Raw genomic sequence first — 10,247 nt, 5'->3', positions numbered from 1 at the left:
ATAGCCATAAGAATATGTGTCAAGTGATAAATAGACAATGAATATAGAATTAATAGGTTTTGAAACAGTTATGAAAACATCAAAAAATCATTTAAAAAGTCCGGAATGCTGTATTTTATGTTATAGAATTTTACTTGGTTTAAAAAAATGTATAAAACTGAGTTTTATTTTTCAGCAGTTAAAATGGTTAAATGTGAGTAAAAACTCTTATTCTGAAGGGTCAAGTTGCTGTGTAACCCATGTGACTAGCTCCAGCCAACCAGGTTGTTATTTTTTTTCTGGCGGAAGAAGCAGATAGAGGAGAAGAAAAAGCTGACAGAGAAATAAGAGAAAACGAACAGCAAGGAGTCTATACCTGCTGTCTAAGGATATTTTTGTATTTTGTTAATTTTGTCTTTTACGATCTGTCCTTGTTTTGGGAGATTGGTGTATATTGCTGGGCTGGACTTGGTGAGTTGAGACATGTATTTTGCTTCCTGTAAGGAATATTATTTGCTATGTATTTTTATTTCATTGAAAAAAAAAAGAGCTAAACTAGCAAATTTATGTTGTTTTATGTAAAAAAAAAAACTAAATGTAAACAGTGAACTGGTGTTAGGTGAAGCATGTTTTTTTTCCCCCATGACGTTCAGCCGCCATATTGGTACATGTATTGTTTTATTCAGTGACAAACAAATGCATGGATGAAAAGTACACAAAATACGTTAAACATGATTAGAAAAAATATGAAAGCTCCTCAATCTATATCTAGGGCTTTGAAAATTCTGGAAATAATAGATTTCTCACCAGGGCAATATGATTCAGGATTTCGAATCTGGCAAAATAAGAACTTAATTTTTATAGATGATTTATTTGAAGGGGAGATTGAAATAATTTGGTCAGATCCAGGAGAAATATGGGTTGACCTCATCTGAGTTTTACAGATATTTGCAGTTGAGAAGTTACCTGATGTTCCATACTGAATGGTCTCTTCTTAAATCACGACCTACTGACTTAAAAATGTTCTTTATAAAGGTCACTAAGAAAAAAAAATCTGATAAAACTGTATCAAATCTATATAAATGTTTACAGTCATGTATGTCGGAGGGGTCTCCTGAGATAAAGGAAAAGAGGGAACTAGAAATGAATGTTGTGATTGATGATCAAGAGTGGGAGCTGGTGTGTGAAAATGGACATAAATTGACTAACAGTCCAACATGGAAAGAATTCTACTGGAAAGTAAGCGTTAGGTATTTCAGAACACCATGTATTCTTTCAAGATTTGATAAGGCTAAATATAATTTGTGCTGGAGACAATATGGACTAGTTAGAGATCACACTCATATCTTTTAGGATTGTCCAAAGATTAAAAAAATTTGGGAAGGAATTAAAGAGGAAATTTCAAATATTTTACATATTTATATTGATTGGAACCCCCTTGTCTTTGTTCTGGGAGTACTCCCGAGTGATTTGTTAAGTAAAGAAAAATGGTACCTGTTTGGAATCCTTGTACTGTTAGCAAAAAAAATGATAACAGTATGTTGGTATAAACCTTTACCCCCTACTATAAACTATAAAGAAAGAGCGAATGATTAGCATTTATACAATGGAGAAAATGACAGCAAAACTAAACATGTCCGTTGAGTTATTTAATTTATTTGATAACATACTTGAAATTGACATTGTAGCAAGTAAAATAAATGTAAATTTACAAATATATTATGTATGTATGTTTAACATGTGTCTCTGTTAAGATGCAGACAAAAGCCATGGGAGGAAGATCTTCCCTTTATTTTCTGTGTGTAACCTGTTTTTTATACTCCACTGATCAGTGGAGGAGAGACTCTTTGGAATTTTAGCTTGCAGAATTGTTCAGTTGTTCTTGTTCAACTGATTTGTTTGGTTGTATTGGAAATTGATGTTTGTCATTTAATATGCTAAATATTGGATTTGATTACAGAACTAAATAAAATAAATGTCTTGTTCAAAAGAAAAGAAACAAGAAATGGTTAAAACTGGTAATTAAAGAACTTAACCCTTTGAAACAATATTGACTAACTCAAACAGATTTCAAAATAGATTTAAAAGGTAAAACTGTAAGCCAAATTAGATCAACATTAGAAAGTTGAACTTAAATAGAACAATAACCTAGGCTGAAAATAATAGTATCCTTTTAATATCTAACATTAGGTTTAATATTCAAAAAGAGGGATTTAAAACTGAATAAACTAAAAAAAAAAAAACAGGGAAACTATTTTATATTTAATTTTGTGTTAAATGTATGTCAATTGTTTGTGATATCATAGTTCTTTTTCTTCAACAAATAATAAGGCGGCAGTTTAAGCTTATTTTCTGTGGTCATTATTAACCTGCACATTTCACTACTTCCATAGCCAAACCTAGCACTGGTCCTATTGTGTATTCTAGTTATTGTAATCATATCATAAGTGTTACACCTGCACAAGGGAAAAGCCAAAAGAACAACGGAACAACTTTAGGGATCAGCATTGTCATGTTGGGTTGCCACTACATGTCGGAAAATCTGACACTCTGGGTTCAGAAAGCTTTGGTTTCATAAAAATGAGTGCTGTTGTGTAAACAAACAGCTAAACACTCACGGACCACTTAACTTGAAAATGCCCCCGCAATAATACAACAATAATATATAATGTGAAATGAAAATATTAATCTCTTAACTAACTTATTGTTTTCTTTTATCATCCTAATGAGAAGGGCGGTTCTGTTTTTTCTGGTATATGAGTGCATAAATGTGTGGCTTCAAATTGGAAAGTTTCAGTCTCAAACAGTGCAAATGGAAACATTCATAAGAATAATATGCATGTTTTCTCTGAATATCAGTCCCAATGGGGCTGTAAAATATGCGTTCTAGAATCTGGACTGCTCATGAAATCCCTGCCGTTTTTTTCACTTCCGACTGAGCTCATGGATCTAGCTAAATTAATGAACATAATGGTACTCCAAGAACATTTTGTTATTTCTTCAAATAATTTTCCTATTTTTATTTCAAACTTATTTACAAAAGGGATTTCCTGCAATAATGAAACAATAATTATTATATTGCTTTTAATCTCTGGGAATGTGAAATCTAATCCTGGTCCAGATGCTACTATTCCTTTTGACCCTCCTACTGATTTTAAAGCTCCAAATGGACTTGGTTTGATACATTTGAATGTGCCCAGTTTGATTGCAAAAATGGATAAAGTTCGCATTTGGGCAGACTCCACAAATGCTGATGTAATTGTTTTGTCAGAAACTTGGTTAAGTAAATCTGTTCAGGATAAGGAGGTTACCATCAGTGGTTGTAATCTTCATAGAGCTGATCGTCCAAAAAGAGGTGGCAGAGTTGCTATTTATATCAAAAAATTAGTTTGAATCCAATGTGCTTTTTTTTAAATTTACAATCCAAACAATTTCCATTTCTTGCAGTTGATCTGGAACGTTCAGGCAATCAACATATTACTATTATTGGTTGTTATAGAGCACCATCAGCTAGTGATGCATTTCCAACCTTAAATAAACTTATTTAACACTTAAGTACAAGTTAAACGGTTATTTTAGGAGATTTGAACTGGAACTGGCTCCAATCAGTTTCAGATGATTTCAAAGCTTCTTGCAATTTTTTAAATCTGTTTCAGATTGTTGATTGTCCCACCAGACCCAATCCTAAAAATCCTGCAAAAGCTTAACTTATTGATTTTATATTAACTAATAATCCACACAAATATTCCCCTGCCTCTGTGTTTACTAATGATATCAGTGATCATTGTGTTATTGCCACAGTTAGAAAAGCTAAGCTTTCTAGGGCAAAGCCTCGTATTATTTTTAAAAGAGATATACAGCACTTTTCAGAACAATGATTTATTCATGATTTGTTTAATCTTAATTGGGAAAGAATTTATCTTATTGCTCATGTTGAAAAAAAAAAGTTGCGATTTCGCGGGGTTTGCTTGATTTTGCGTTAATAATTGCAATCGCAACATCGCAAAATCCTGGAGGGTCTGTGTATTGTAAAATATTATTTATTATAAGTGTTAGGCCAAATTAAAATAGTTTCTTTAAAACTGGAATGAAGGGCTGCAGAGATGGCAGTAAAATAAAACAGGTTCATGAAAGAAGGAATATAGAGAATCAATTTCAAGCAAATAATTGCAAAACTCAACATAATTAATATAAATAATGTGAATATGGGAGAAAAGTAAGCCTTTTCTTAATTGTTGAACTGATGTGGAAGAGAAAAGCAAAGAATCAAAGAAAGAAAAGAGGAAAGTTACATAAATCACAGTAAAAGCATTACAATGTATTTCTAATACAGTTACCCAAAAATATCCTGAATCCTTTTGTAAAAGTAAGTGATTCAATAAATAAATAAATAGGCAGAGAGCATAACACCCCCAATGGTAGACCCAAAGTTATGCCCTTGGTCTGGTCCCTTATGACTCTGTGGTCGACTCCCCCTAGTGGTCTGGTGCACTTGCGTTTTGTGGAGCAAGTTTGCAGCTTTTTTTTTTTTTTACTTAGTTGTTTTGGTGGCTTATTAGTATTTGCAGCATTTTTCCTTCTGTTTTCTGTGATTGCAGCACTTTTCTTTTACAGTGTTTTACCTGCCCCCAAATACATGTTGGACCCTTTTGGAGCCTCTATCTCCCTCCAGAACTCAGGTTTTCAAGGCAAATGATGTTGGTGGTACTTCAAACCTGTCACAAAACTTGTGGAGACAGAACTTTTTGGGTAGTGGCTCCAAGGCTTTGGAACCCTCTTCCACTGTCCCTACGCTGCACACATGCCACATACTCTTTTACGAAACATCAAAAGACAGTTTTATTCTGACAGGCTTTTACCTAATTTTTCTGCAGTTTTTAATTTTTTTTTCTCTGTGAAGCACTTTATTATGTTTGTGTCTGTGAAAGGTGCTCTAGAAATAAAATTTACCTACTTACTTTCTGTTGCATTTGTTGTTGTTTTTTTGTTGTTGTTTTGTGTTTGCATCATTCATCTCCTAGAATTGTTTGAGTAGTTCTGTTATATTCATTTTTACTTATTGCTTTTGAAAATTTTATTCCTATTTTTTCTTGATGTAAATCACTTTTTGGATGATTATTTGCTCTGGTATCGGATGCTGTGCAGATGGAAGCATTTTTACTGAAACCTTTTTACTTTTAGACATTTTATTATGATGTGTAACCTAACAACAAGGTGGCTTTTTTCACAATCGGGAGCAGCTAATTTCCATCTTTTACACTTCAATGTTAAACACGAAGAACCCTGATGTCCTGTCATGGCCAGAACCAAGTGGACCACCCGTAAATCCACCAGAGGTAAAACTCCCAGGAAGCAGCTCACCACCAAAGCCACCCGCAAGAGCACCCCAGCCACCGGCAGAGTGAAGAAGCCTCACAGCTACAGGCCTGGTACTGTGGCTCTCAGGGAGATCCACCACTATCAGAATTCCACCAAGCTGCTCATCCAGAAGCTTCACTTTCAGCGCCTGGTCCGGGAGATCGCCTAGGACTTCAAGACTGACCTGCACTTCCAGAGCTCAGCCATCATGGCTCTGCAGGAAGCCATAGAGGCTTACCTTGTGGGGCTCTTTGAGGACACCAGGATCGAGGACACATCGGGACAGACTGTATACATCCAAGAGATCCTTCCTGCCCACAGCCATCAGCATCTATAACTCTTTAATGAAACCAGAATTATGAGCTACAACAACATTTAATTTCTCTTTGGGATTAATAAAGTATTTTTGAATTGAATTAAATTCATGTGTCTGAAGCACGTTTGCACCTATCAGCTACAAGAGATCAGACCTCCCACTTTTGGTTAAAGGAATGTTTCTTGATTTAAAGCAAATCTTCATAGGGAGTAGGAATAAAACAACTGAATTTAGTTTAGAGTTAGGGTTAGGTCGGTAACTAATTTTAGGTAACTAAAATTTTGATTGTCCTTGTCAAGAAAAATGTTTTATAAATGCAGTTAAACACATCACAGAATATTTTTCTTTTTATTAATAAGTCATCAGTGTTCCATTTCCACATTTACCTTGTATTTAGTCTTCATCCACTTTTCTGCTTTTTTCTTTGCTTAAGGTCTCATGAATTAAAGTACGACATGAAGAATTCAATTTATATTCTCAGTGTAAATATATGGCATTTATAACATTTTTAGAAAATACTTTTAGACAATTGAGCATAAGAGCATTAATGTAAAACACATAATGACTTTGTCTAGACATGAGTGCACATTCAAAATGATTAAAAAAATGCTTGAATTTTTTTTTTTTTGGTCTTGAAGTGTGCTCAGCTTATTCCCAGGCTGCATATCTATTCAATTTAAAACCTTTTTTTGCCATCAAAGTCTTAAATAATCCCCAATGAGAGCCTGAGGGACACTTATCTCAATGTCTTACATTGGTGCACTGATATCCTTCTCCTGCCAGCCTTAATTCATTTCAGCGTGAGCTACTGAGAGAAAAACTGTTAAAGATATTAACCACAGGGCTTTTTTGTGTTAATGCTGAGTCAGCAGTCAACACTATTGCTTTCTGTTTATAGTTTCTTTTGAATGTTTTTGCAATCAAACTGCTTCCTCATATATGTTTTTTTTGTTTGTTTGCTTTTTACCCATTCATTAATTAAAACATTTAGTTTGATTGAGAATAATGTGATATGACTTTTGTTTTTTGTGAAAATACACTGAGGTCACTGATTCAAAACATTAATCTCTTTGAAATCTACTTCAGCATACTTGCTACATTTTTGTCTTATCCTAATTTTAGTTTTTAGCTAAACATATGCTTCTTTTACCTAATAACTACAGATTTGCTTATTGCAATGTCGTTCATTTTAACATCTACTTTGCTAATTGGGGACTGCCATTGGAATGATAGGAAGCACTGAAGTGCATTGCAATGCACTATACATTCCAATGGCAGCCACCTGTCGTTATCCACCTCTAACATAGTTTTTATTCTTCCCTCAACTTTAATTTGGCCCAACTGAGCATTGTACCCACACAAATGTTATATCAAAAAAAACCGGCTCGGTCATGGGATGTGTGCTTTTACTTTTATTGGAATTTCGAGTTACTATTGGGACATAATTCACAAAAAACTATGCCATTATAACCCGATGGCATTTGAAATTTTTTGTCAGTAGGCTTTTTTCTCGACAACCGGATGTAGTGCCTCCTGGTGCTGGGACACTTCCTTTTTTGCGAGTCTAAGCTAGTACACTAATAAAAGATGTCTTTTTTTTTCGACCTCTTTGCTTAATTTGCCAATCTTTTTATTTGCTGATGCGGAGGCAATCGCAGTGGCAAATTTGTGAATCAATAAGCTTGAAAAAGGGTATAATTTCTTCCAAGAAGAATATATCCACAGCTATGAAGGTTAGTAAAGACATAGCTTAGTGAACTAGCCGCTAGCTACAACATAATGAAGTACATAAACATCGTAATAAAGAAGCCTAATTTAGTTTTCTAAATTATTTGGAATATTTGAGAGAGACATGGTATAACCTTTTAAATAATATTTTAACATTCTGATATGTGTTTGCCATTACAATTTATGAAAGAAAACATGCTCAATGTTATCTATGACATGCTAGATGATGCTTGATGTTCAAATTGCGTTTTACTCATGCATGCCTATAGTGTCAGATATTGTCGAGGGACAGGTAGTGGTCAGAGATAGATGCTTCAAGTCCATGAAGAAAAAAGATGAACCGCACAGACTGCAGGTTTGAAACAGTCAGAAAGCCGGTTGGCTCAAGTTGATTAGTTTGAGTTCCTGTTCATTTATGACAGCTGAAGAAGTTTCACATACGATGGACAACTCTTGTATGACTGAGAGCTTACACTAACATCTTCCTGTTCAGTTGTTACTATTTGTCTTCTGCTGCTGTTGCAGCATAGTCGGTGTTTTGTTCTGCTGCTGTTGCAGCTCATCTTCAAACTACATTCTATTTCTTGATTAAAGCTAAATATGTTATAGCAAGTATTAAATTGTATATGTTTGCTAAAAACAGTTATTATCTATTTTATATCTCACTGGGTGTTAAAAAAGAAAAGGCTTATTCCTGTAGTTGTGCAGCTTGTAAAGGTTTTTGCAATCATTTAGTTGCACTTCTTTATCAGACTGCCCACTACATCCAGCTCCAGCTGCCAGCTGTTCCTCCTGCATTGGCCTGCACAAGTGATTTGCAAAGATGGCACAGACCAAGAACACAGGTAAAAAAAACAAAAACTAAGTGGAACACAATATTTTTTTCTGTTATATCATTTAGTATACCACATTCTCATAATTAAAATAACAATATAGAAAGGGTGACAATCTATCCCTCTTTTCATTCTGCTGCACAGCTGTTGAGGCTTCTTTCCCACCTGTATATTATTAGTGCCATGTGAATTTTTTTGTAATCTCAATATTACTGTATTAAAAATATCACTTTATGAAAAATGTTAACTCTCACTATGTCTTACTGTGTCCAACCAAATTGCTCACCTGGCCCTTTATTTATTTATTAGCTTATTTGACATATTTCTCTATTTTTTTCTTTTAAGGGGATATATCCTGAACCTTGGAGAAAAGATGTCTGCACTCCACACTCTACAGAGCTCACACAGGTATAATTTTTGGTTTGTTAATGTTTTTATGCTTGTGTTTTCTTTGTCATAACTTATTGTGAATATGTTACTCGTGTGTTTGCAGGACCACTTCCAGATCCTGACATCTTGGCATCGGGAGAAAAACTACGCCAGCTGGAGTCCCAACCACTTATCGCTCTTGTCCTAGATGGTCTCTCAAATTTGGAGCTGGTACCATCCAAATTTGGGTCTGTGCCACATGGCTCACCGATGTCATACCAGTGCCCACCTGAGAAGCCCTGCGGTAGCATCATTCTGCACCACATGGCTCCAGACTTCCCTGCGCTTCCTTTGATGCTGCCCACACTCGGTCAACTTGTGCATCTTCAGTCTCTGCAAGTGTCACTGGAAATGTCTTATAAAATGGAGGCCAGAACCAGGGAGCAGTTCAGATGTCCTGCATGGGTACAGCTTCAACAACCAAGGCTTACTGCTAGCCATTTCCATGATGCTTGCAGAACAAGTGCAGAGGAGGAGTCTGCTGCCACAGCACTCGCAGCTCAGGTGATCAGGGGGTCCACTAAACAAACTGCTGCATGAATCGTGGCCTGCAGATGGAATCGGAGGTGCTGACAAAGTATGCTGAGATGTTGAGGGTCAATGTGCTCCCTGTGGGATTCATTGTTCGCCCTGACACATATCTTGGGGCAACTCCAGATAGCAGAGTGTATGACCCATCAGAATCACCCCCATTTGGACTGGTTGAGGTAAAAAGCAGTAAGAAGAATGTGTCTCAGGTTGCTCACCTCAAGGTTCAGGATGGCCACGCAAGTCTGAGGCGTTCACACATATACTATTGGCAAGTACATGGTCAGCTGGCAATCACTGGATTGGAGTGGTGCGACTTTGTCACTGACACACTTACAACAGTAACTGTTGAGTGGGTGTGGCGAGATGAGTCTCATTGATCAGATGAAATCAAAACCTGACATGTTTTACTCCATCACCATCATCAATGTGTTTATGTAAAAACAGTTAGAATCATAAAATGTATAAATCACCCTTTTGTTCCTTCGCATTTTAAATATTCAGTCTCAAGATGTGGGAATCGTAAATAGTGTAAATATTAAAAAAAACCTGCATAATTTGGGAAAAATATCTATTTGTGATTTTCCTGACTGTAGTTGTTTTGTAACTTGTGTTAAAAAAATGCTTTTTTGATAAGGTTACAACTGCAGGGTTAACAGGTAATATACATTAAAAACTGATGGATGTGTCATTTGCAAAGAATGTTTTATTACCTAAATATACAATCATTATCATTTTGATGGATATTCATTTGCAGCATAATCCACTTTAAATTTATAATGTACAATAACTCTTTTTAGTTTTCCCTAGATCTTGTACTTGTTTCCCTTGCAATTCAACTCTGTCAATCCACAAATAAAAAAATTAAAAAAAAAACTGTACAGTATTCTATTCAAGTGCATTTTAATTTAAGGATGTTTAAACAAATTCAAACCATTTAAATAACTACTTACATAACTCTAGAAAAATTTACATACATAAACAATTTAGTCTGCAAAACAAAACGAGCCTTGATAATTTGCCAAAACACAGCAGTTATGCCAAATCTATTAAACTGAGTGGCACAGGAGAATCCC

The 10,247-nt window shown here is 35.2% G+C and overlaps 1 long non-coding RNA gene and 1 pseudogene across 1 annotated transcript; both read left to right on the top strand.

Annotated features, from left to right (window-relative positions):
• The first annotated feature begins 295 nt into the window (after window positions 1-295).
• Window positions 296-5,699, top strand: LOC119617313 (annotated as a pseudogene).
• A 1,008-nt stretch (window positions 5,700-6,707) lies between these two features.
• LOC119617315 lies at window positions 6,708-10,031 on the top strand. Its single transcript, XR_005233548.1, has 3 exons — window positions 6,708-8,226; window positions 8,560-8,622; window positions 8,708-10,031. It is a non-coding gene; the product is annotated as an uncharacterized LOC119617315 (long non-coding RNA).
• Window positions 10,032-10,247: the final 216 nt, after the last annotated feature.

Source organism: Kryptolebias marmoratus, linkage group LG9, assembly GCF_001649575.2.
Source record: "Kryptolebias marmoratus isolate JLee-2015 linkage group LG9, ASM164957v2, whole genome shotgun sequence".
NCBI classification, from domain to species: Eukaryota; Metazoa; Chordata; class Actinopteri; order Cyprinodontiformes; family Rivulidae; genus Kryptolebias; species Kryptolebias marmoratus.
This window is presented reverse-complemented; position numbering and strand designations above follow the sequence as displayed.